Source organism: Pongo pygmaeus, chromosome 13 (genome assembly GCF_028885625.2).
Source record: "Pongo pygmaeus isolate AG05252 chromosome 13, NHGRI_mPonPyg2-v2.0_pri, whole genome shotgun sequence".
NCBI classification, from domain to species: Eukaryota; Metazoa; Chordata; class Mammalia; order Primates; family Hominidae; genus Pongo; species Pongo pygmaeus.
The window spans coordinates 58,737,607-58,764,603 of NC_072386.2; the positions used below are offsets into that span (position 1 = coordinate 58,737,607).

General features: G+C 47.8%; 1 protein-coding gene across 4 annotated transcripts in view; it reads left to right on the top strand.

Moving 5' to 3' along the window:
• The window catches only part of TJP2 (tight junction protein 2), a 160,442-nt gene that overhangs the window by 17,064 nt on the left and 116,381 nt on the right, over positions 1 to 26,997 (top strand). Inside the window, exon 1 of one of the 4 annotated variants that reach the window (XM_063649586.1) lies at positions 8,021 to 8,232. The exons of the other annotated variants lie outside the window; for them this stretch is intronic. The gene's annotated coding sequence lies outside the window, so the exon portion shown is untranslated. Of the gene's footprint in view, positions 1 to 8,020; positions 8,233 to 26,997 lie in introns of those variants that run through there. 4 annotated transcript variants of the gene reach the window in all.

The window sequence follows — 26,997 nt, forward strand, 5'->3', positions numbered from 1 at the left end:
CTAATTTTATTATTATTATTATTATTTATTATTTTTTTTTTTTACTAGAGATGGGGTTTCACCATGTTGGTCAGGCTGGTAGCAAACTCCTGACCTCAGGTGATCCACCCGCCTAGGCCTCCCAAAGTGCTGGGATTACAGGCGTGAGCCACCCTGCCCAGCCTATCTCTTTCAATACTTGTGTGAGTATTGTTTTTTGAGATAGATGCTTAAGAATGGAGTTGCTGAGTCAAAGGTTGAGGAGACTGAAGTTAAATGCATAACTCACATCACACAGGCAGCAGGTGGCAAAGCCAGCAGGGCTCCTTTTGGGGCTCCACATCACCCCCATTACAAAGAAAACCATGGTCCTGGCCAGGCGCGGTGGCTCACGCCTGTAATCTCAGCACTTTGGGAAGCTGAGACGGGCGGATCACGAGGTCAGGAGATCGAGACCATCCCGGCCAACACGGTGAAACCCCGTCTCTACTAAAAATACAAAACAATTAGCTGGGTGTGGTGGTGGGCGCCTGTAGTTCCAGCTACTCTGGAGGCTGAGGCAGAAGAATGGCGTGAACCCGGGAGGCGGAGCTTGCAGTGAGCCGAGATCGCGCCACTGCACTCCAGCCTGGGCGACAGAGCGAGACTCCGTCTAAAAAAAAAAAGAGAGAAAACACTGGTCCTGCCCAGCACGGTGGTGCCTGTAGTCCCAGCCACTCAGGATGCTGAGGTGGGAGGATCATTTGATCCCTGGAGTTCAAGACCAGCCTGGGCAACATAGCAAGACCCCATTTCTAAGGAAAAGAAAATGAAAACATTGGTCCTGTCAAAACGAGTGCTCCACTTTCCACTTTGATTTGACTCTTTCCCATTCTTGTTTGTCCAGACTGCAGGTGAAGCTCAGTGTTGATTTCAGGACCTCAGGCCACAGAACACAAGAGCTCCCTGTCAGAAGAGGCACAGAATAGAGCTTTGTCTCTTAAAAAGGCTTGATTGCTTCTACGGGACTGTCTTGCTGCCAGTGGCAGGGAGGGAGGCTCTGCTGAGCACCAAGTCAGAACTCAGAGTTCCTGCCCCATTTTTTATAGTACTGCCCTTGTAACCCAAGGAGGCGTCCCATTTTATTTCCCTGGGCAGATTTTGCAATGCTCAGTCGTCAAAGTGGAAATGTTTACTAGCTACAGAAAATGCTGTTTTGCTGATTACAGAAAAATACAGACAAAGAAATACATACAACATGCACCTACAATGACAAGAAAAACAAAGATGTCAGTTACCACCTATGCTTGCCAGAGTCCGTTTCTTCCTATCTGAACACAGTCCAGAACAATCCAATTCTTCTTTGAAATGTTCATTTTATTTCAGATACAGAAAGAAATTAAACAAGGTTGTGTGCGGTGGCTCATGCCTGTAATCCCAGCTCTTTTGAAGGCTGAGGCAGGCCGATCACTTGAAGTCAGAAGTTCCAGACCAGCCTGGCCAACATGGCGAAACCCCCATCTCTACTAAAAATACAAAAATTAGCTGGGCATGGTGGCAGGCACCTGTAATCCCAGCTACTCGAGAGGCTGAGGCAGGAGAATCACTTGAACTTGGGAGGCGGAGGTTGCAGTGAACTGAGATCTCACCACTGCACTCCAGCCTGGGCAACAGAGCGAGACTCCTTCTGAAAAAAAAAAAGGCCAGGCACGGTGGCTCATGCCTGTAATCCCAGCACTTTGGGAGGCTAAGGCGGGCGGATCACGAGGTCAGGAGATCGAGATCATCCTGGCTAACACGGTGAAACCACGTCCCTACTAAAAATACAAAAAAATTAGCCGGGCAAGGTGATGAGCACCTGTAGTTCCAGCTACTCAGGAGGCTGAGGCAGGAGAATGGCGTGAATCTGGGATGCGGAGCTTGCAGCAAGCCGAGATAGCATCATTGCACTCCAGCCTGGGCGACAGAATGAGACTCCGTCTCAAAAGAAAAAAAAAAAAAAAAAAGCCAGGTGCAGTGGCTCACACCTGTAATCTCAGCACTTTGGGAGGGTGAGGCGGGTGAATCACCTGAGGTCAGGAGTTCAAGACCAGCCTGACCAACATGGCGAAAACCCGTCTCTACTAAAAATACAAAAATTAGCTGGGCGTGGTGGCCAGCGCCTGTTAATTCCAGCTACTCGGGAGGCTGAGGCAGGATAATCTCTTGAATCTGGGAGGTGGAGGTTGCAGTGAGCCGAGATTGTGCCATTGCGCTCCAGCCTGGGTGGCAGAGTGAGACTCTGTCTCAAAAAAAAAAAAAAGAAAAATTAAATTAATATGCCACTCAGACAATGTAGTAGCAACGTCAGTTCTATATACTAAATCAATGGTATGTGAATAAAACATGCCATTAAATAATTTTCCTAAAATTTTTACCAACTTAGAGAATATAGAATTTCTTCAAATATCTCATAATTTTTCCCAGAGGTTTTTTTTTTTTTAACCCAAGACCCAAACAAGATTTACACATTGTATTTCATTGATCTCTCTTAAGTATTTTAGTCTATAGGTTTCTCCTCCATCTTTTTTTTTTTTTTTTTTGAGACGGCATTTCACTCTTGTTGTCCAGGATGGAGTGCAGTGGCACGATCTCGGCTTACCACAACCTCTGCCTCTCCTGCCTCAGCCTCCTGAATAGCTGGGATTACAGGCATGTGTCACCACGCCTGACTAACTTTGTATTTTTAGTAGAGATGTGGTTTCTCCATGTTGGTCAGGCTCGTCTCCAACTCCTGACCTCAGATGATCCACCCACTTTGGCCTCACAAAGTGCTGGGATTACAGGTGTGAGCCACCACGCCCAGCCTCCTCTATCTTTTTTAATGCCTTGCTACATGTTGAGGAAACTGGGTGATTTGTCTTTTTTCTTTTTTTTGAGACCGGGTCTCGCTCTTTCATCCAGGCCAGAGTGCAGTGGTACGATCACAACTCATTGCAGCTTCAACCTTCCCAGGCTCAAGTGATCCTCTCACCTCATCTTCCCAAGCAGCTGGGACCACAGCATGCGCTACCACATCTGGCTAATTTTTTTTTTTTGAGACAGGGTCTCACTATTTTGCCCAGGCTGATCTTGAACTCCTGTGCTCACGTGATCCTCCTGCCTCAGCCTCCCAAAGTGCTGAGATTATAGGCAGGGGCTATCACACCCAGCCTGAGTGATTTTTCTTTTAGAGTTTTTTTACATCCTGGACTTCATTTATTGTACCCAGCAGTAGTGTAGTGTTGTTTAACACATTCCTCTATTTCAAGAGTTTTTCTAAACAGTTAATTGGATCTAGATGCTGGGTCAGACACTAGTTTGCTCTTTTTGGCAAGAATATGTCATCTGTGGTTGTATATTTCTATCAGATGGCACATAATGCCTGGTGATCTCCTTTTCTGTGATGTGAGTGACTATTCAATGACCACTGCCTGGATCCATTATTTTATTAGAGTTTTACACAATGCTGGTAATTCAAATGTCATTCCTTATTTATTGGCTGACATAATTTCCTCATCAAGTCTTCAGTTACTCTGAGATACAAGTGGGACATACACATCTAGGTATGCGATCTCGGCTTACTGCAACCTCCACCTCCTGGGCTCAAGCAATTCTCGTGCCTCAGCCTCCACACCTGGCTAATTTTTGTATTTTTACTTTATTTATTTAGAGATGGAGTCTGGCTCTGTTGCCCGGGCTAGAGTGCAATGGCATGATCTCAGCTCACTGCAACCTCCGCCTCCTGGTTCAAGCGACTCTTCTGCCTCAGCCTCCTGAGTAGCTGGGTTTACAGGCAGGCACCACCACGCCAGGCTAATGTATCTTTAGTAGAGACAGAGTTTCACCATGTTGGTCAGGCTGGTCTCGAACTCCTGACCTCATGATCTTCCTGCTTTGGCCTCCCAAAGTGCTGCGATTACAAGCTTGAGCCACTGCGCCCGGCCTTATTTTTTGTATTTTTAGTAGAGATGGCCTGTTACCAGGCTGGTCTCAAACTCCTGGCTTCAAGTGACCTGCCCGACTCGGCCTCCCAAAGTGCTGGGATAAAGAGCATGAGCCCTTTGTCCAGCCCAAATAATTAATTGTGTCTGTGTGTGGTTTTTTGTTTTTTTGTTTTCTTTTGAGACAGAGTCTGCCTCTATTGCCCAGGCTAGAGTGCAGCGGCCTGATCTGGGCTCACTGCAACCTCTGCCTCCCTGGTTCAAGTGATTGTCCTGCCTCAGCCTCCTGAGTAGCTGGGATTACAGGCATGTGCCACCACACTCGGCTAATTTTTGTATTTTTTTTAGTAGAGATGGGGCTTCTCCATGTTGACCAGGCTGGTCTCCAACTTCTGACATCAGGTGATCTGGCCAGGTCGGCCTCCCAAAGTGCTGGGATTACAGGGTGAGCCATTGCTCCTGGCAATAATTGTGTTTTAAAATCACTTTATATAATTTCCCTTCACACTGTTAAGCTACCAACTTGATGCCAGCATTCATGTGTTGCATTTTGCTTTTTTTAAATTTAATTTTGTTTCATAAGAATGTAAGAAACATATCATTCCAAAGTCAAATCCACAAAACATGGTATATTCTTTTTTTTTTTTTTTTTTTTGAGACGGAGTCTTGCTCTGTCACCCAGGCTGGAGTGCAGTGGCGCGACCTTGGCTCACTGTAATCTCTGCCTCCCGGGTTCAACCAATTCTCTGCCTCAGCCTCCCGAGTAGCTGGGATTACAGGTGCCCACCACCGCGCCTGGGTAATTTTTTTTTGTATTTTTAGTATTTGTAATAATTTTGTATTTTTAGTAGAGACAGGGTTTCACCATCTTGGCCAGGTTGGTCTTGAAGTCCTGACCTCATGATCCACCCGCCTCCGCCTCCCAAAGTGCTGGGATTACAGGCATGAGCCACCGCACCTAGCCAAAACATGGTATATTCTGAGAAGTCTAGCTTCGATCCTTGTCCTTCCATCCTGGTCCCTCCCTCCCTTATAGGTTTCCATTTTATTTAATAATTTATCCTTCCAAAAAAAAAGCACATGCGCTTACGTGTGTTTCTGCTTTCCTAGGTAAACAGTAGCATCCTACATACACTTTTATTACTTTGTTAATACCCTAGTTTCTGACAAATTATTGTTCATCTTTCTTAAAATTGCAGTGTTCTTCAGGCTTGATCTTCCCTCTTGTTGAAATAAGTTGTTGATGGGTATCATCAGAAGTCTAACCTAAATGAAAATGAGTTTTTGTTTTTGTTTTGAGACACTGTCTTGCTCTGTCACCAGGCTGGAGTGCAGTGGCACAATCTCAGCTCACTGCAACCTCTGCCTCCCAGGTTCAAGCAATTCTCTTGACTTAGCCTCCCAAGTAGCTAGGATTACAGGCACGCACCATCACGCTTGGCTAATTTTGTATTTTTAGTAGAGACAGGGTTTCACCATATTGGCCAAGCTGGTCTCGAACTCCTGACCTTGTGATCTGCCCGCCTTGGCCTCCCAAAACGCTGGGATTACAGGCGTGAGCCACTATGTCAGGCCTGAACCTGAGTTTTATAAAAAGTACTGTTATCCATTCTATTACTTCTGGCAAAAGTTTGGGTGGGGAAGAAGAGTTTGGCAGTCCTAAGCAAAGTTGTCTGGCGTGAGTGATGGCATCCTACCCAGGATTTTGTGTGTGTGGTAAAATATACACGGCATAAAATGTACCGTTTTAACTTTTTTATTTTTTATTTTTTGTTTGAGACGGAGTCTCACTCTGTTGCCCAGGCTGGAGTGCAGAGTGCGATGGCGAGATCTCGGCTCACTGCAACCTCCGCCTCCCAGGTTCAAGCAATTCTCCTGCCTCAGCCTCCTGAGTAGCTGGTATTACAGGCATGCGCCACCAGGCCTAGGTAATTTTTGTATTTAGTGGAGACGGGGTTTCACCTCGTTGACCAGGCTGGTCTTGAACTCCTGACCTCAAGTGATCCACCCGCCTCGGCCTCCCAAAGTGCTGGGAGTACAGTTTGAACCACCCAGCCCAGCCCTTTTAACCTTTTTTTTTTTTTTTTTTGATACGGAGTCTTGCTCTGTCGCCCAGGCTGTAGTGCAGTGGCGCCATCTCGGCTTACTGCAAGCTCCGTCTCCTGGGTTCACGCCATTCTCCTGCCTCAGCCTCCCGAGTAGCTGGGACTACCGGCGCCCGCCACCACGCCTAAGTAATTTTTCTGTATTTTTAGTAGAGATGGGGTTTCACCATATTAGCCAGGATGGTCTCGATCTCCTGACCTCGTGATCCACCCGCCTCGGCCTCCCAAAGTACTGGGATTATAGGCATGAGCCACCAAGCCCGGCCCGTTTTAACCATTTTTAAGTGTACAGTGTAAGGCACTGAAACTGCCTTTGCAAAACTATAACTGAGGAAATTATGACAGTGAAAGAAATCAGACCTAACTGACTCTATCTTGCTTCTAACCCTTAAGCTGTCCTTGTTCATTCCTGGGCATAGGCGGAACTAACTTTGGGAAGGAATTCCGTTCATCATTTGACTCTGAAACAAAATTGCTAACAGCCCTTTCCTGAAAAGACCCCCTTCTTGCCTGGGGTCCAGTCTGCCTTTGCAGGACTAACAAATTAGCTATAAGATTAGAAATTACAATTTAGGGGTCTTGCTGCTTCCAGATCCAAGAGTCTGAACCTCTCCAAATTTGCTCCTGTGGATAACATCACTATTGTAAAACCTAAGAGCAGTGCTTGAGATATTTTGCAGACCCTGCACTCGATGGATCAGCTGACACCACCCAGACCAGTAACCTGGCCCAACCAGTTCTGCCATCGCAGATAGGAACAGAAGACATATGAAAACCTAACTTCGACCCCCGCCGTGATTCCATCTCCAACCTGACCAATCAGCACTCCCCACTTCTCAAGCCCCTACCCGCCAAATTATCTTTAAAAACTCAGGGCGGGTTGCGGTGGCTCATGCCTGTAATCCCAGCACTTTGGGATGCGAGGCGGGTGGATCACCTGAGGTCAGGAGTTCGAGACCAGCCTGGCCAACGTGGTGAAATCCTTCTCCATTAAAAATACAAAAATTAGCTGGGCGTGGTGGCGGGCGCCCCTAACCCCAGCTACTCAGGAGGCTGACGCGGGAGAATCGCTTGAACTCAGGCGAAGGTTGCAGTGGGCCGAGATCGCCCGTGCCACTGCACTCCAGTCTGGGCGACAAGAGCGAAACTCGGTCTCAAACAAAACAAACAAAAAACCGAAAACCAACCAACGAATCAAACAAACAAAATCTGATCCCCGAATGCTCAAAGAAACTGATTTGAGTAATAATAAAACTCCGGTCTCCCGCACAGGCGGCTCTCCCTGAATTACTCTTTCGCCATTGCAATTCCCCTGTCTTGACAAATCTGCTGTCTACGCAGCGGGTAAGGTGGACCCACTGGGCGGTTACAGCATTATTAGGTATATTAACACTCTTGTGCAAACATCCCCACTCTCGGTCTCCAGAACTTTTTGTCATCCCACACTGAAACTCTACCGATTAAACACTAAGTTCCCATTCCCTTCCCAGGGTTTTTAACAAGGCCACGTTAAACAGAAGGGGCACCTGCTCGCCAGGTGGAGGCCTGGGCACTGCCAGGGTTCTGCCCTCTCGACTGAGCAGGGGCTCCCGAGGTGACTAAGCAGGCTCTCTGGGTAGCGCTCCCGCCCTCACCTATTGTCCGGGTGGAGGAACCGGTATTTCCGGATGGGGGCCTCAGATCCAGTGATCCCGGCTAAGGGCGAGGCTGGCGGGGGAGGGGAACGGAAGCGGGCCGTAAAAGTTAACTTTACACTAAAATCATTAACTTTCCTCACACCCCCCAATAAAAGCAGTCACCTCCCCCCTCCCAAGAGCCCCCCACGCACCCACAGTGGCCCACAATCATGCTTCCCGGGGGCTTTGAAGGGTAGAGGAGCTGACCTCCTCCTTGCTCACACCCTGGAAAAGATTAGGAAGCGGACCTGGGCACGCATAGAGAAAGAAGCCCAGCAAATTCCTCTTGCACCCGCTCTGAGAGGAAGCTCAGCTGCAGTTCTATGTCGAAGAAAAGAGGCGGCAAAGTAGGCCCGCGAGCTCCAGTGACAAAGGTCTCCCAGGCGGCCGCGGCCCCTGCCCCACCGCTGAGTGGCGTGCGTGCAGGCCCACCCTCTCCGCCCTTCCCGACACCCCAAAGTAGCGCTCCGAGCAGCTGCGTCTCCCTCCCGGGGCTCGCGCGCCCAGAACCCTCCGGTCTCAAGGAAGCAGGTGACAGCCGCCGCCCACCTCCTTCCCCTCCCGGCCTCCGCTCTCTGGCTCGCCACCGCCCAACTCCCCCTGCCCCCACCCTGGATTTTTTCTTCCCCTTCTCTCAAACCTCTAAACAGGAAATAGTCCTAGTCACAATAATATACGGGAGCAGCCGCTGAGGCCGCTGGCGCCCTCCCATTCCCGGGGAGCTTCCCGCACTCCGGCTCGGGTGAAGTGCAGCCAGCGACGCGCGCTGGGAGCGCAGGGGGACACCAGCCCAGTAGCTAGCGCCGCGCCGCCCAGTGCCCCGGAGAGCCGCCTTCGCCCTCGCCCAGCGCCCGACACCGCCGGCCGCGGCTGCCAACGGCTCTAGGCGAGTACCCTCCTCTTTCTCCCTCCCCGGCCCAGGCGCTTCCTGCCGCACGCCCTGGGAGAGCCGCCGAGGCGCAGCAGCCTGTGCCCAGGCGTCGCCGGGATGCCTTCCTTTCTGCCCCGACTTTGGCCAGGGAATGATTTGGTGGGCGCGAATTCGCGCTGGTGCCCTGGGTCGTTTGTGCAGGCGGGGGTGAGGGGCAGCGCGAGTAAATAGGGGTTGACATCCCCTAGGTTTCTCTGCAGAGTGCGCTGTGTACTTCATCGGGCATTTACTTTTTTCCTGCTTCCCCATCGTCCCCGGGGCGGCAGCGCCTCACAGGGTCTCTCTGGGGGAATCATCAACAGGTGTGCCTGAACACGCACCTGCGGCAGCCACAGGTGTCTGGGAGCCACCTTTTTTCTTCTCCCTGGCCTGGCACCCTTTCACTCAAGGGACGGAAACTGTTTCACTTTCTGCTGAGCTTCTCTTTTACCCGATTAAAAAGGCCTTTGAGTTTCTGTTGGCGCAGCCAGCTGTATCGGGAGGGGGCAGGAGCCGGTGCCTTGGAGTGACGCGGGCGGAGCGCGGCGCTGGTTATTGGAAGCTGGTGGGGCTGCTTGAGTGCCCGCTGAGCCTCCACGGCGGGGCTTGAAAACTCTGCACTCCAGAAAGCTTGACCGTACAGCCCTGGAGGTGCTCGCCCTGCCCGCGTAGTCCGCAAAACGGGGATGTCCTCCGCCTAACGCGGCAGAGCCTTAGAAAACATTTAAACAACAAAAAAATTTTCACTTTCTGACCCATTTGTAAGGGAGGGGCCGAGCTTGTCAGCATATACAGGGCGTTGTAAGTTTCCAGGGCTGCATTGCAAGGTTCTTCTATAGGGAGCTCTCAGTCAAAACCGAGTTGGAGATCTTTATGTTGGAAAAAGGCCACTGAATTCCAGGCATTCTTCGAGCTTGAGAAGGGCATTTTCAAGACTGTTTTGAAGTTTGCACGAGGGCTTTCTGCGCAACTGAGTGTCTCAACTATCCTTATTGTCTGTGGCTGCTTCCCAGTCCCAGAGGTGGGCGGGTTTCGTAGGGAGGCCTCCGCAGGCAGGTCTTATGTCCAGGTTTCTGAACGCATTTCCACAAACGTGGTCGGTAGGTAAGTTAAGTCCTTAACCAATTCACTTGAGAGATACTACCTATCCTCTTCGTTTCCTGGTGAGGAGCCTGTTATTCTAGTTGGTGATAGGATGCCATTCTGTGTACTTTCAAGTGTTCAGGTGTCTTGCCACTTTAAGTAAGGTCCGTGTTCACGGGTGCATTACCTGGCGGCCTTTTGAAATGCAGGATCTCAGGCCCCACCCAGATCTGCTGAATCAGGATCACCCAACGGATCCGTTTGCTGAGAAGCACTGGCCTAGGTATGTGGGAGTGAAGTTTTCTGTCCAGTGTCAAGGAGTGCTTTACATTTCCATCCAGTTATGTATTTGAATCTGTTTTGCCCCCCAGGACACCCTACAGCCGCATGGGTTAGAGCACCTGCACCCCAGGGTGACAGGATATGTGATTAACATACTGGCCGATGATGTTTTTGATTCTGTGGTAAAATATACATAAAATAAAATGTACCATTTTAACCATTTAAAAATGGACCCTTAATTCAATGTTGTGCCACCATCACCACTACCCATTTCCAGAACTTTTTCATCATCCCAAACAGAAAGCCATTAGAATACCCTATTTTCTCCTTTCCCCAGCCTCTGGGCTTCTGGATACTTTTAATTATTATTATTATATTTTTTGGAGGGAACAGAAGATGTTGACTAAGAATGTACAGTAAATGTCTCAAAAAATAAGAGAATGTATAGTAAATGTGTAGTAGAATCACGCTGGCAGAATATGAACAAATATTTGGGAATTCCTGGGTAGACAAAGCATTATAGCTCAAGGTTCTTAGAGTGCACATACTTTCTTTAATAGAGACTACTATAAACCTTCAAGCGTTTCCTATTTTGACTGAAATGGAATGGAGTTACCCAGTGCTCAACCTGCTCTAATTAACTAGGCATAGATGCCTGATGATCTCTAACTCTGTGCTTCTTTTAGCTGGCCTCATTTTAGGTGTCCTGTTGATATTGGGTTTAGTTTGTTTTTGTTTTTGTTTTTTAATTATTTTATTTATTTGTTTATTTATTTATTTTGAGACGGAGTCTTGCTGTGTCGCCCAGGCTGGAGTGCAGTGGCGCGATCTCGGCTCACTGCAAGCTTCGCCTCCCAGGTTCACGCCATTCTCCTGCCTCAGCCTCCAGAGTAGCTGGGACTATAGGCACCTGCCACCACGCCCGGCTAATTTTTTTGAATTTTTTTTGTTTTTAGTAGAGACAGGGTTTCACCCTGTTAGCCAGGATGGTCTTGATCTCCTGACCTCGTGATCTGCCCACCTCGGCCTTCCAAAGTGCTGGGATTACAGGCCTGAGCCATGGCGCCCAGCCTTATTTTATTTTTTGAGACAGAGTCTTGCTGTGTTTCCAGGCTGGAGTGCAGTGGTGCAATCTTGGTTCACTGCAGCTTCAACCTCTCAGGCACAAGTGATCCTCCCACCTCAGCCTCCCAAGTAGCTGGGACTACAGGTGCAAACTACCATGCCTGGCTAATTTTGTTTATTTTTGTAGAGGCTAGTTTAAATTATTATTATTTTTTTTTCTGTAGATCGGGTTCTCGCTTTGCTGCCCAGGCTAGTCTCGAACTCCTGGCTTTAAGCCATCCTCCCACCTTGGCCTCCCAAAGTGTTGGGATTACAGGTGTGAGCCCCCGCTATTTTTTCTTGACCCTTGACTCTTCTTGTGTTATGACTTTCATCACAATGAGGTTATCAACTTGTAGTAAGAATTTACAGCTTCCTTTGATTGAAAAGTCCCTTTGGAATGGTGAATGAAGATACTTCAAACCGCAAGATTTGGCAGAACATTCTCTCTTAAGATTCCTGCATTCACAGACTTTCAGAATGTTATTACTTCCTTTTAATTCTAGTAAGGCAAGAGAGAAAAGGTTTGCCCTCCTAGAGTATGTTCTTTTCTGAAATAACAACATAGTTCGGAGTTTTATTTGGTAAATGGATGCATTTTGCAATCTACATGAGAAAACATTTCTTAGAAAATGTCCAGAGAATGGTTTTATCAGTGATTCAGTGATGTTTGGGGAATCACCTGGTAACTTAATAAAAATGGAAACTCTCCAAATATTCCAGATTTACTAAGTCAAACTCTTTTTTTGTTGTTGTTGAGACGGAGTTTCGCTCTTGTCATCCAGGCTGGAGTGCAATGGCGCGATCTTGGCTCACTGCAACCTCTGCTTCCCAGGTTCAAGTGATTTTCCTGCCTCAGCCTCCCAAGTAGCTGGGATTACAGGCATGTGCCACCACGCTTAGCTAATTTTTGTATTTTTAGTAGAGATGGGGTTTCTCCATGTTGGTCAGGCTGGTCTCAAACTCCTGACCTCAGGTGATCCACCCACCTCGGCTTCCCAAAGTGCTGGGATTACAGGTGTGAGCCAAGCGCCCGGCCAAGTCAAAGTCTTTATATACTACAATCTGTGCGTTTAATAGCACCCTGAGTGATTTTTTTTTTTTTTTTTTTTTTTTTTTTGAGACAGAGTCTAACTCTGTTATCCAGGTTGGAGTGCACTGGTACCATCTCAGCTCACTGCAACCTCTGCCTCCTGGGTTCAAGCAATTCTCATGCCTAAGCCTCCCAAGCAGCTGGGACTACAGGCATGCACCACAATGCCCAGCTAGTTTTTAGTAGAGACGGGATTTGTCCGTGTTGGCCAGGCTGGTCTTGAACTCCTGGCCTCAAGTGATCTGTCCACCTCGGCTTCCACCTTCCAAAGTGCTGGGATTACAGGCATGAGCCATTGCACCTGGCCCACCTTGATTCTGATATGTAATTAGGTTTGGGGGTCACTAGAATAAACACGCATGCACACACACTCGAACGTGAGTGCAAACCAAGATATAAAATTAATCTGAAGTTACAAGATAACCCAATTTTATATACAACATGAAATAAAATTAACAATAGTTTCTTCCTTATAATTAGGTAGACAGTTCAAGTTTGGCAAATCTAATTAGCACCTTTTGATATTGATCATCACTGAACTTTAGAATCCCCAGTGTCCAGAACTACTGGTCTCCATAGGAGATATCAAGCTATTGGACTAGTATTTGATTTAGCATTAATGAACATTAGTTGTGTGCCCATTGTGAAACAGGGATTTTCAGATATACTGTCATTAAATCTTTACGACAACCTTGAGCATGGTATTTCTTTTTTTCTCATTTTACGGAAGAGAAAATTGAGGCCACTTTGGGTCTTCTTGCTTGAAACCATGGTTCTTTTCGTGGTCCTCCCATGTAGAATAAGAACAAAAAACCAAACACTGCATATTCTCACTCATAGGTGGGAATTGAACAATGAGAACACATGGACACAGGAAGGGGATCATCACACTCTGGGGACTGTTGTGGCGTGGGGGGAGGGGGGAGGGATAGCACTGGGAGATATACCTAATGCTAGATGACGAGTTAGTGGGTATGGTACATGTATACATATTTAACTAACCTGCATGTTGCGCACATGTACCCTAAAACCTAAAGTATAATAATAATAATAAATTAATTAAAATAAAAAAAAAGAAATTCCTACCTACTCACTCCCCTTCACGTCCAACAGTTATATTGAGATGTAATTCATGACAAGCTACGTACAGTATTCATAAATTCTTCATGCAAATCTTTTGGAACATCAGGTACTGTGCTAGGCCCTGAGGCAAATAAAAAGATGAGCCAAAATGGAAATAAATTTCAAAAGAGCAAAGGACTCAAGAGCCAAAGGTTCTTTCCATGGTACCCTCAGACCTCTGATGAGTTAGATTATACTTGAATGGGGTCTTAGGTTGGCTGGGCCAGCTCCCCAGAAAATCAAGTCGTGGTCATTTTCTTATTGAGATGGGTCAGAAGTGTCATCTCTGCATGACGGTACCTACCTGGCACCCTGAAATGCTACACAGTGTAAAAGAAAGGACCCAGGATTTAGGTGCGGAAGAACTGACCTCTGCTACAACCAGCTGAATGAACCACAGTAAATCTCATAAACTCGAAGCTGCCACATGCTGGTATATAAAATAAAGGAAATAATTATCTTGCTCCTGAATGATAGTGAAGACTCAAAAAGACCTTATTTGTACAAGGGCTTGTAAAATGTAAAATGATAACAAAGGCTACTCACCTCCATTTGGGAGAAATTTATAATGCAAAGGAAACAGAAAAAGCCATAAATTTACCTAGCACTTTTCGGTGTACTTTTTAGTTAACCTGAGGCTGTTTATAATTCTCTTTTAGCTTTGGCCATTTTTGTTTTAAACAGTTACATTGAGATATAATTCACATCCTATACAATTCACTTATTTAGTCTGCAATTCCAATTCAATGTCTTTTAGTGTATTTGTGGAGTTGTTAACCATCACCACAGTCAATATTAAGACATTTTCAAGGCTAGGTGTGGTAGCTCATGCATGTAATCCCAGCACTTTGGAAGGCTGAGGTGGAAGGATTGCTTGAGCCTAGGAGTTCAAGTCCAGCCTGAGCAACATAGGGAGACCCCTATCTCTTTTTTTTTTTTTTTTTTGAGGCGGAGTGTCGCTCTGTCGCCCAGGCTGGAGTGCAGTGGTGCAATCTCGGCTCACTGCAAGCTCCGCCTTCCGGGTTCACACCATTCTCCTGCCTCAGCCTCCTGAGTAGCTGGGACTACAGGCGCCTGCCACCACGCCCGGCTAATTTTTTGTATTTTTAGTAGAGACGGGGGTTTCACCGTGTTAGCCAGGATGGTCTCGATCTCCTGACCTTGTGATCCGCCCGCCTCAGCCTCCCAAAGTGCTGGGATTACAGGCGTCAGCCACTGCGCCCGGCCGCAAGAGAGACCCCTGTCTCTACAAAAACTTTAAAAATTAGCTGGGCATGGTAGTTTATGCCTATAGTCCCAGCTACTCAGGAGGCTGAGCTGGGGGATCACTTGAGCCCAGGAGACTGGGGCTTCGGCAAGCTATGATCATGCCACTGGGCTCTAGCCTGGGCGACACAGTAAGATCCTGTATCACAAAAAAAAAAAAAAAAAAAAGATGTTTTTAATGCCCCCCAAAGAACATTTTCCCCAATAAACCCCCTCTACCCCTTAGCTGGCTCCTGTCAATATTCCCCCTCTACCCCCGACCAGGCTACCAGGAATCTACTTTCTGTTCCCTATAGATTAGCCTATTCTGAACATTTTATATAAATGGAATCATAGACTATGTGGCCCTTCATTGTCTGGCTTCTTTCACTTAGCATGTTTGCAAGGTTTATCTATGGGAGCTGTGGTTCACGCCAGTAATCCCACTCCTTTGGGGGACCGAGGTGGGAGGATCACCTGAGTCCTGGGCAACATGGTGAAACCCGTCTCTACAAAAACAAAAACTAAAGGCTTATGTACATTGTGGTATGTATCTGTTCCTTTTTTTTTGAGTCAGGATCTTGCTCTGTTACCCAGGCTGGAGTGCAGTGGCACAATCATGGTTCACTGCTGCAACCATGAACTTCTGGTCTCAAGCAGTCCTCCTGCCTCAGCCTCCCAAAGTGCTAAGATTATAGGTGTGAGCCATCATGCCAGGCCAGTACTTTATTCTTTCTATTGCTGAATAATCATCCATTGCATGGACATGTCATAGTTTGCTTATCCATTCATCCATTATGGGCATCTGGATTGTTTCTGCTTTCTGGCTATTATGAATAATGTTGCTATGAACACTCATGTACAAGTTTTTATGTGGACATATGTTTTCATTTGCTTGAGTACATACCTAGAAGTGGAAAATATATGGTAACTCCATATTTAATATTTTCAGGAATTGCCATAGTGTTTTCTAGAGTGGCCATATTCTTCTACAGTCCCACCAGCCAGGTATTCGGGGTTCCAATTTCATGTCTTCATCCACATACATTATTACTGTTGTCTGTCTTTTTAAATTTTAACCACGCTAGTTGGTGTGTGATTTTGGTTTTTACTTCTCTGATGGCTAATGATGTTGAATATCTATTTTTTCATGTGCTTATTAGACCTTTTTTTTTTTTTTGAGATGGAGTCTGGCTCTGTCGCCCAGGCTGGAGTGCAGTGGCGCGATCTCGGCTCACTACAAGCTCTGCCTCCCAGGTTCACACCATTCTCCTGCCTCAGCCTCCCGAGCAGCTGGGACTACAGGCGCCCGACACCACGCCCGGCTAATTTTTGTTGTTATTTTTCAATAGAGATGGGGTTTCACCATGTTAGCCAGGATGGTCTCGATCTCCTGACCTCGTGATCCGCCCGCCTTGGCCTCCCAAAGTCCTGGGATTACAGGCGTGAGCCACTGCGCCTGGCTATTAGACTATTCTTCCTGGACTTTTTTCTTGATTCTTTTCCAAGGGAAAAGGACATAGGGAAAAGGAAATTTCTGTTTTGAATAGATTCTCCAGTTTCAATGGTTTAGATTAGAAGAATACTGAAAATGTAAATTGAGCCCTTTGCTCTTTTGGAATTTATTTTGGCTTAGGCCTCTGGGCCTAGTGTAATACCTGATGTTCCTAAAGATTTGAATGAAGAATTAATGAATACGTAGTTTCTTGGGGTTGATGGGGAGTAAGTAAGCAGGGACTTACTATTCTACCTGCTGATTTAATGTCCATGAAAATACTCATACACTAAGATGTTAATAATACACACACACAAATGGACTAGTGTACATGGTGGACATTTTAAACTCTTTCACCAAAATATTTATTGATTAACATCTGTCAGGGCCAGATGAGGTGGTTCACGCCTGTAATACCAGCACTTTGGGCGGATCACTTGAATCCAAGAGTTCGAGACCAGCCTGGCCAACATGGTGAAACCCAGTCTCTACTAAAAATATGAAAAATTAGCCAGGCATGGTGGCGTGTGCCTGTCCTTCCAGCTACTCAGGCGGCTGAGGTGGGAGAACCCTTTTAGCCTGGGACGTCCAGGCTGCAGTGAGCTGTGATTGCACCACTGCACTCCACCTGGGCAACAGACCAAGACCCTGTCGCAAAAAACAAACAAACAAAAAACAAACAAACACAAAAAACCCCGTCAATTCTACTTACTAAAATATACAATAATATAGTTTAAAAATCATATTAATACATTGTCTATATATTTTATTAGGGTACTCTTTATTTTATTCTCAAGTACTGCCAAAAGAAGAGTAGACTAAGGCTGGGTACAATGTCTCACGCCTGGAATCCTAGCACTTTGGGAGGCTGAGCTGTGCGGATCACTTGAGGTCAGGAGTTCGAGACCAAAGCCCGGCTCATGCCTGTAATCCCAGCACTTTGGGAAGCTGAGGCAGGAGGATCACCTGAGGTCAGGAGTTCGAGACCAGCCTGGCCAACATGGTGAAACCCCGTCTCTACTAAAAATAAAAAAATTAGCTGGGCGTGGTGGCGTGCCTGTAATCCCAGCTACTTAGGAGGCTGAGGCAGGAAAATCGCTTGAGCCCAGGAGGCGGAGGTTGCAGTGAGCCAAGATCGCGCCATTGCACTCCAGCCTGGAGGAGAAGAGCGAAACTCTGTCTCAAAAAAGAAAAAAAAAAGAGTAGATTAATAAGACATTTTTCAGGAGTCAGTGCATTTTTGTTCTTTGTTTCCCAGGCTGCACGGCAGTGTTTTTCCTTTGTAGCCATGGAGAATTTTCATCATTCTCTACAGTCACAAGCCAGTATTGAGTTTCTTAAATATCTGTTGTGTTTTGGAGGCCCGCTATAACCTGACTTCAGGTTATACTGTTTGGATCTTGTATTATGGGGAAATGTTGGTAATAGCAGAGAACTAGGGAAGTCAGCTGGATTTAGAAAAAGAAAACTTCCATTTGAGGATTCTTTGAGACAGTAGTGGGATAGGTGAGTGGAAGTGTGTAGCGCAGTGATTCTCAAACATTAGTTTGCATCTGAACCATCTGGAAGGCTTGTCAAAATACAGATCGCGGGTCCCCCCTCCTGGAGTTTCTGATTGCGTAGATCTGGGGTAGGGGCTCAAGAATCTGTGTCTCTAACGAGTGCCCACCCAGGTCATGCTGCTGCTGCTGATCTGGGAATCGCACTTTGAGAACCAGTGGTTTGGAGGCCTTTGGAAGTGCAGGTCTGGAACTCGCATGAGGGAAGGGGCCGGGCTTGAGGCTGGTCTGGACATCCTGTGTGTGCAGGGGCTTGGTGGAGCCGTGGAAGTGGGTACCAGCCAAAGCAGGGCGCATAGACAAGTGCTGAGGACGAATTCAGGGATACTGTGGGGGAGGGGTGGCTGCGAGGAAGAACAGAGCCGGCTAAGAGATAAGGAAGGAATGGACAGAAGGTTATGAGGAGACCTGGGTGAGTGAAGACCCACAAACTCCTGTGTAAAGGTTCAGGAGAGTGAGGACGTGTATGGGTATTGGTGTCAGGGGAGGGACTCAGCGGTCACCCGGATGGTAGGTGTTGTAGCTGTGCAGGCGTGGCCTTTCCACCATTCTTTCAGGAAGGGCAGCATCCCCGGGCAGTGGGATGTGCTGCTTGTGGCCACAGGATCACATATGGACTTTCCTGTAAGATAAGGGAATTCCTTCAGTCTTTCTGGCTGTAGTCCCAGGGGTCATGACTAAGTTCTCTCCCTCTTTCTGCCTGTCACTGATAATTAACCTAAAACCAGGATGAGTTTTGCAAACCAGAAGCAAGATTTCTTTGTGCGAGGAGTGACTGTCATCTCTAAAACTGGAGTTTGTGTCCTTGTGTGCATTTGCCTGCTCAGCTTAATAGCTTTAGGCATCCAGTCGTCTTAGCATAACTTGATATAAGCCGATTCTGAGAGTGGGTGCTGACATATGGAAGTGTTTTTGACAATCCACGTTGTGAAGGTCAGGAGGTTTGCTACAGGAAAGGAAATCCAAGAAGGGCAGTGGCCCACTGGTGTTGGGTCCTCTGAAAGTGAGCTGTGTGCTACCCTTCCCACTCACATCACAAAGTCAAGAGAAACATCCCCTAATTTGATTGTATATTTCATTTTAAAGGAATCCTCATTGCGTCTGAGGATGTAAAATATTTCTCTTGGGTTTCGGAAAGAGGCCAAAGCCTTCCCCAAGGTGTTCTCTGTTATCATTTGGGGCACCTGTTGTTAGTAGAGAGCAAAGTGATTTAATATCAGTGCTTGTAAACCAACTGCCTGGTGACTTGCTGTATGGTCAGGAACTGAGTAGCAGCTCCTTAGTTTATACTTTCCAATTTGCCTTTGATCCCACTCAGCCCTTTGCACACATGAACATTCCTGCTGGCCCCTGTAGGCCCTGGGTGTGTGATTCCTCTGGTTAATGGACAGGACTGGAAAGGAAATATTTCACAACCCTGCATCTGTGGTGAGGGAGTGTCCTGGAATCCCCAAGACCACCCCCAGGTTCAATGATTCACTAGGAGGACTCACAGGACTCAGCATAGAGTTGTACTCATGGCTATGGTTTATTATGGCTCAAAGATGCAAAGCAAAATAAGCCAGGGGGAGAAGTACTGGAGCGAAGTCCAAGGAAAGCAAGCACAAGCTTCCAAGGCTCCTCTCCCAGTGGAGTTACACATGATGTGCTTAATTCCCTGGCAACTAGTTGTGACCACACGTGTGAAATGTTATCAACCAGGGAAGCTTATAAGGGACTCACTGCCCCGGGTTTTTACTGGGGGATTGTTACACTGGTGTCCTCTGCCTACCAGCTACCCAAATTTCAGACTCACACAAGGAAAGCAGCTGTTCAGCATAAACCACATGGTTTGTACAGTTTAAGGACAGTGTGAGACTCTTACCAGTCCTGGCAAAGGTGGGAATCCAAATTCCCAGGCATCAGCTGAGAGCCACCTTGTAAGTGGATCTGTCAAAGGATAACAGTCAGGCTTGCTATGTTACCTTTTGGATGGGGATGAGAGTGGCAGGTGAGGATGGTGGTGGGGACCCCTGAACTTGGAGAAGGGATCTGTTACTGCAGCCTCAGGGCCTGGTGCTGCAGGAGAAAGTGGAAGGAAGTGAACTGAGGTTTTGCACCTAGATCTTCGGTTCAGACTGATAACTGGGATTCCCGCACTACACGGATAGAGAAGGGTGGAAAAGAGTTCAAAGTCCTGTGCATTCATTCATCCGTTTATTCATTCATTTTGTGTGTGTGTGTGCGTGTGAGATGGAGTCTTGCTCTTGTCGCCCAGGCAGGAGTGCAGTGGCGCGATCTTCGCTCACTACAACGTCCGCCTCCTGGGTTCAAGCGATTCTCGTTACTCAGCCTCCCAAGTAGCTGGAATTACAGGTGCCCGTGACCACGCCCGGCTGATATTTTTATTTTCAGTAGAGACGGGGTTTCCCCATGTTGGCCAGGCTGGTCTCGAACTCCCTACCTCAGGTGATCCACCTGCCTCGGCCTCCCAAAGTGCTGGGATTACAGGCGTGAGCCACCATGCCCGGCCCATTTATTCATTCTTAACAGGGGCTTATCAATGCCTATGCCCTTTGAGGCACTGTGGCAAGGTGCTAAGGATACCACGGTGAGCAGGGTAAATTCTCTGCTCTCATGAGACCCACTTCTAGAGGGAATGAATGAGGAAAGGGACAGTTAAATTCATTGCTATGGGGATATACCAAGGACCCTAGGGTACTCACCTGGTAGGCTTAGTGGGAGTTCAGAAGGCATGAATTTTATAATCAGACCAACCTGGGTAGGAATCACACCTCTACTACTTATTACCTGTGTGCCTTGGGCAAGTTACTTAGTCACCTGGTGCCTAGATTTCTTCATTTCTTCATCTGAAAACAGGGAGAATTTATAGCCTTTTTTTAAGATAGGGTCTCACTGTGTTGCTCAGGCTGGAGTGCAGTGGTGCAATCTCGACTCACTGCAACCTCTGCCTCCTGGATTCAAGTGATCCTTCTACCTCAGCCTCCCAAACAGCTGGGACTACAGGCATGTGCCATCACACCTGGCTAATTTTTGTATTTTTTGTAGAGACAGGGTTTTACCATATTGCCCAGCCTGGTCTCGAATGCTTGAGCTCAAGCAACCCTCCTGCCTCAGCCTCCCAAAGTGCTGGGATTACAGGCATGAGCCACTGTGCCCATCCTTTCTTTTAAGGCTGTTGTGAGAACTAAACAAGGCCGTGTATGTAGAGTGCTTATTTCAGGGGCTGGCACAGTAGAAATGTTCACTAAATAACGGCTTAGCGACGCCTAGCCAAGGAGAGGTGTGTATTCTCCGGAAAGACTGGCATCTGCTGCATCTTCACTCTGCAAGCCACTTCAGAGGCATCCCCTTCAGCCGTGGGCTCATAGGTGCACACAAACCTGCATTCCTACCACACTGCTCCGCTTACTGGTCTAAGAATGCTTTCCTGTTTCATTTTTCTGGCTTTTTTTTTTTTTTTTTTTTTTTTTTGAGACAGGGTCTCGCTCTGTCACCCAGGCTGGAGTACAGTGGCGTGATCTCGGCTCACTGCAGCCTCCGCCTCCTGAGTTCAAGCGATTCTCCTGCCTCAGCCTCCTGAGTAGCTGGGACTACAGCGTGCACCATCATGCCCAGCGCTAAGTTTTATATTTTTAGTAGAGACAGTGTTTCACCATGTTGCCCAGGCTGGTCTCGAATTCCTGACCTCAAGTGACCCGCCTGCCTCAGCCTCCCAACGTGCTGGGATTACAGATGTGAGCCACCATGCCCAGCCTCATTTTTCTGGCTCTTGAAGGCACTTTTCTCTTTACCTGGATGCCCCAGATTTCTTTTGTCAGCCTAAGGAATGTGTACTCCTATTATTAAGACCTAACTCAGGTACTTTCTCTTTTCTCTCTTTCTCTTTCCCAAGCCAAGTCCCTCAGACAGGATTGTTCATGCTCTCCTTTGTCCTACCCTGGTTCCATGGTCACTCACATCCATATTACAGCATGCTGGGTCGCAGTTGCTTGTTGCACCATTAGACTGGGTGATTTTTGAAGGCAAGGATGGTTTGGTATTAACTTGAATCTCCAATGTCAATCAGACTGTTTGATAGGGACCAGCTCAGGGGATGTAGAGGGAGTGAATGAATGAGTGTGGAGTTGGACTAGAACACCCAGCATGAAGTGGATACAATGTCAGCAAAATAGGTCTCTGCCCTCAGAGCAGAGCTTATAGTCTGGAGGAGGCAGATGGTGCACAGGTAAACATAAATAAACAATTAGAGACTAAGCAGTGACACAAGTCCTGCAGCAGGTGCAGGGAGTCTCTTCCAGGAAGAGGGAGAAATAGGAAGTTGGAATGTTGATACCCTGGGCAATGTGGGGCTGTTGTCTGGAGTGTGGGTGGTGTTGGAGGCCTGAAGGGCTGGTCCTGTGGGTGCACACCTGGAGAGCTAGGAGACAGATAGTGAAGCAGTGGTCACTGGCACTTCAGCTGCCAGAGGGCAGGATTGCAGCAAGATCTAAGTGTCCACTTGGAGGGCTGAAGTGCTCCACTCAAGCAAGACAAACTGGGTTCAAGGAACCCAGGGTCGATAGAGGAAGTACGACCCAGCGAGCTGAAAGACCTGTCTGAGCTGGGCCTATGACCTGTGTCTTAGTCAGCTGGGCTGCTATAATGAAGTACCAATGACTGGGTGAGTTAAGTAACAGACATTTGTTTCTCAGCGCTCTGGAGACATGAGGTTTGATACCAGGTGCCAGCATGGTCGGGTTCGTGGTGAGGACACTTTTCCTGGCTTGCAGACAGCCACCATCTTGCTGTATGCTCACATGGCCTTTCCTGGATGCATTTTGTATGGAGACAGAGAGAAGAGAGAAGAGAAAGAGAGAGAGATCTGTTTCTCTCATTCTCTCTCTTGTTGTAAGGATGCTAATCCCATCATGAGAGTCCCCCACCCTCATGACCTCATCTAAACCTAATTACCTCCCAAAAGTCCTATCTCCAAATAGCATCACACTGGAGGTTAGGGCTTCAACATATGAATTTTGGGGAGATACAAACATTCAGTCCTTAACAACCCAGGCCAATAACGATTTGCTGAGTAAATAATCATGGCTGGCACTCTAATAGCTCTTTGAATGGGACAGGACCTAAATGTTTTGCATATAGTCATCAAAATTCATTCTCAAACAATCTCACTAGGTATGGCCATTATCCCCAGTTTACAGATGAGGAAACCCAGGCCCTGAAGAGTTTAAGTGATTTGCTAATTAAGTGTGAAGCTGGAATTCTGACCAGGCAGTCTGCTTCTAGGGTCTAGGGGTTTTTTTTGTTGTTGTTGTTGTTGTTTGTTTTTTGAGGCAGAGTCTCACTCTGTCACCCAGGCTGGAGTACAGTGACACGATCTCAGCTCACTGCAACCTCTGCCTCCCGGATTCAAGTGATTCTCCTGCCTCAGCCCCCTGAGTGGCTGGGATTACAGGCACGCACCACCACACCTAGCCAATTTTTTTTTTTTTTTGAGACGGAGTTTTACTCTTTTGCCAGCCTGGAGTGCAGTGGTGTGATCTCAGCTCACTGCAACCTCCGTCTCCCGGGTTCAAGTGATTCTCCTGCCTCACCCTCCCGAGTAGCTGGGACGATAGGCTCGCGCCACCATGCCCAGCTAGTTTTTGTATTTTTAGTAGAGACAGGGTTTTACCATGTTGGCCAGGATGGTCTCGATCTCTTGACCTCCTGATTCGCCCGCCTTGGGCTCCCAAAGTGCTGGGATTACAGGCATGAGCCACCGTGCCTGGCCTAATTTTTGTATTTTTAGTAGAGATGGTGTTTCGCCATGTTGGCCAGGCTGGTCTCAAACTCCTGGCCTCATGTGATCCATTTGCCTCAGCCTCCCAAAGTGCTGAGATTACAGATGTGAGTCACCGTGCCCAGCCAAGTCTAGGGTCTTAATCATTATACTTGCCTGACTCTTAATTAAGAAGTAAACTCTAATATTATTGGACATTGGTCAAGTGCTAGTTCCTGAGTGAGGAGAGATATTAGAGATAGAAGGATGACTATGACATCATACCTACCTTTTAGGCTATCTCAGAATGCTCAAAGAGACATTATTTTTTGATGTCAATTCAAATTTGATACCACCAAGAAACTTTTATCTTTGTCTTGTAACTGTGGTCCATAGAACCAATAGCAGAGGAAAGTGTTTTGCAATTTCAAATGTGTCTTGTGGCTGAACTGCTGACAGAAAAATATGTTTTTTAAGAATAATGGGTGCAGTGGCTCATGTCTATAATCCTAGCACTTTGGAAGGCCAAAGCGGGCGAATCACTTGAGACCAGGAGTTTGAGACCAGTCTGGGTGACATAGTGAGACCTCATCTCTACTGAAAAAAATAATGAGTGAGTCATCAAGTTAAAATGTACAGTTCATTTTAGTAGAGTGTATACTATAATGACAATAACTTCAATGATGGTAAAAGGTATCCTAAAATTTATAATACTAATCAAATCATAATACAGTTTGATAAAATGTGGAACCATTTATGTAAAAAAGTTTTTTTTTAGCTAAAAATAAATGTAGATGATTTGGAAATATTTTATAGGAAAATTTAGAACAAAATGTCTTAAATACTTTGTGGTGTTTCTGGATCTTGACTACTAGTGTGTCCAGAATTCTAAGGGTTCTTGGTCTCACTGACTTAAAGAATGAAGCCGTGGACCCTCGCGGTGAGTGTTACAGCTCTTAAGGTGGCGCGTCTGCAGTTTGTTCCTTCTGATGTTCGGAGTTTCTTCCTTCTGGTGGGTTCGTAGTCTCGCTGGCTCAGGAGTGAAGCTGCAGACCTTCGCGGTGAGTGTTACAGCTCTTAAGGCAGTGCGTCTGGAGTTGTTCGTTCCTCCCGGTGGGCTCGTGGTCTCGCTGGGTTCAAGAGTGAAGGCTGCAGATCTTCGCGGTGAGTGTTACAGCTCATAAAAGCAGCGTGGACCCAAAGAGTGAGCAGTAGCAAGATTTATTGCGAAGAGCAAAAGAACAAAGCTTCCACGGTGTGGAAGGGGACCCGAGCGGGTTGCCAATGCTGGCTCGGGCAGCCTGCTTTTATTCTCTTATCTGGCCCCACCCACATCCTGCTGATTGGTAGAGCCAAGTGGCCTGTTTTGACAGGGCGCTGATTGGTGCGTTTACAATCCCTGAGCTAGATACAAAGGTTCTCCATTTCCCCATCAGATTAGTTAGATACAGAGTTTCGACACACAGGTTCTGTAAGGCCCCACCAGAGCAGCTATATTCAGAGTATCAATTGGTGCACTCACAAACCTTGAGCTAAACACAGGGTGCTGATTGGTGTGTTTACAATCCTTGAGCTAGATACAGAGTGCCGATTGGTGTGTTTACAATCCTTGAGCTAGACATAAAGGTTCTCCAAGGCCCCACCAGGGCAGCTAGCTACAGAGTGTCGATTGGTGCACTCACAGACCTTGAGCTAAATACAGAGTGCCGATTGGTGTGTTTACAATCCCTGAGCTAGACATAAATGTTCTCCAAGGCCCCACCAGAGCAGCTAGCTACAGAGTGTAGATTGGTGCACTCACAAACCTTGAGCTAAACACACAGGGTGCTGATTGGTGTGTTTACAAACCTTGAGCTAGATAGAGTGCCGATTGGTGTGTTTACAATCCCTGAGCTAGATATAAAGACTCTCCACGTTCTCACCAGACTCAGGAGCCCAGCTGGCTTCACCTAGTGGATCCCGCACCGGGGCTGCAGGTGGAGCTGCCTGCCAGTCCTGCGCCGTGTGCTGGCACTCCTCAGCCCTTGGGTAGTCGATGGGACTGGGCGCCATGGAGCAGGGGGCAGCGCTCGTCGGCGAGGCTCGGGCTGCACAGGAACCCACGGAGGTGGGGGAACGCTCAGGCATGGTGGGCTGCAGTCCCGAGGCCGGCCCTGCGGGAAGGCAGCTAAGGCTCGGCGAGAAATCGAGCGCAGCACCAGTGGGCTGGCACTGCTGGGGGACCCAGTATACCCTCCACAGCCGCTGGCCCGGGCGCTAAGTCCCTCATTGCCCGGGCCGGCAGGGCCGGCCGGCTGCTCCACGTGCGGGGCCCGCCAAGCTCATGCCCACCCGGAACTCCAGCTGGCCCGCAAGCGCTGCACACAACCCCGGTTCCCGCTCGCGCCTCTCCCTCCACACCTCCCCCTCCACACCTCCCTGCAAGCTGAGGGAGTGGGCTTCAGCCTTGGCCAGCTTAGAAAGGGGCTCCCATAGTGCAGCGGTGGGCTGAAGGCCTCCTCAAGTGCCACCAAAATGGTAGCCCAGGCAGAGGAGGCGCCGAGAGCGAGCGAGGGCTGTGAGGACTGCCAGCACGGTGTCACCTCTCACTAGGGTCATGTGCAAGCTCAGTGAATGCAGGAGGAAACTACATCCATTTCCTGGTTGGGGGTGTCTGGGAAAAACTCAGCCCAAGAGGAAGAAGGAGAGGATGAGGAGGACAGCGGCCCTTTGGTGAGAAGCCTGGTGATGGTGGTAGGGGGTGTTCACTCAGGCTTCCTGGAGAAGGAGAAGGAAGAGGATATCCTCTTGTCATGAACTCTACATTTGGATTCACTGGAAACAGATTTGGGAAAGAGCAGGAGGAGAGGGAAGAGGTTGGGAGTGTGGGACCCTCCTGTCTCCGAGGAAGCAGCACCACTGCTCAGAGCAATGCTCTGTGTGTGTCATCAGATGCTAGAGGATCCACTTCCAGAAGGCACTGAGCAGAGTGGAAAGAGTCAGCCCTGCTGCGTAGGAGCTGTGCGATCCAGGCCAGGTTCCTTAGCTCTGCCTGATCCCTGAATTATGTGGCTTGAGTTTCATTGTTCTGTTGGTTATTCTCTGTCTCAGGTTGGCAGCCTCTTGTCATGAGCTGAGGTTTTGTCCAGCTGCCCACACTCTTCAACCAATGACCATGAGCTTCTTTGTTTTCTTTCCTTCTTTCTTTTCTTTTTTTTTTTCTTTTGAGACAGGGTTTCGCTCTGTTGCCCAGGCTGGATGGAGTGTGCAGTGGTGCGATCACAGCTCACTGCAACGTCTGCCTCCCAGGCTCAAATGATCCTCTCGCCTCAGCCTCCTGAGTAGCTGGAACCACAGATGTGCACCACCAGGCCCGGCTAATTTTTGTATTTTTTTGTTGAGACGGAGTTTTGTCATGTTGCTCAGGTTGGTCTCGAACTCCTGGGCTCAAGTGATCCGCCCGCTTTGGCCTCCCAAAATGCTGGGAATACAAGCATGAGCCACTGTACTCAGCTGAGCTTTTTTTTCAAGGGACAGAATCTGGCCTTGAGAAGAAGAAAGAGACTTTCCAGCTTTTCTTCAGGGTCTTTGAATCTCTTTCTGTGGGTCCCCAGATCTCCTGGTCACAGCTCATCTTGTTATTTGCCTCAGATCTTTCCTCCTCTT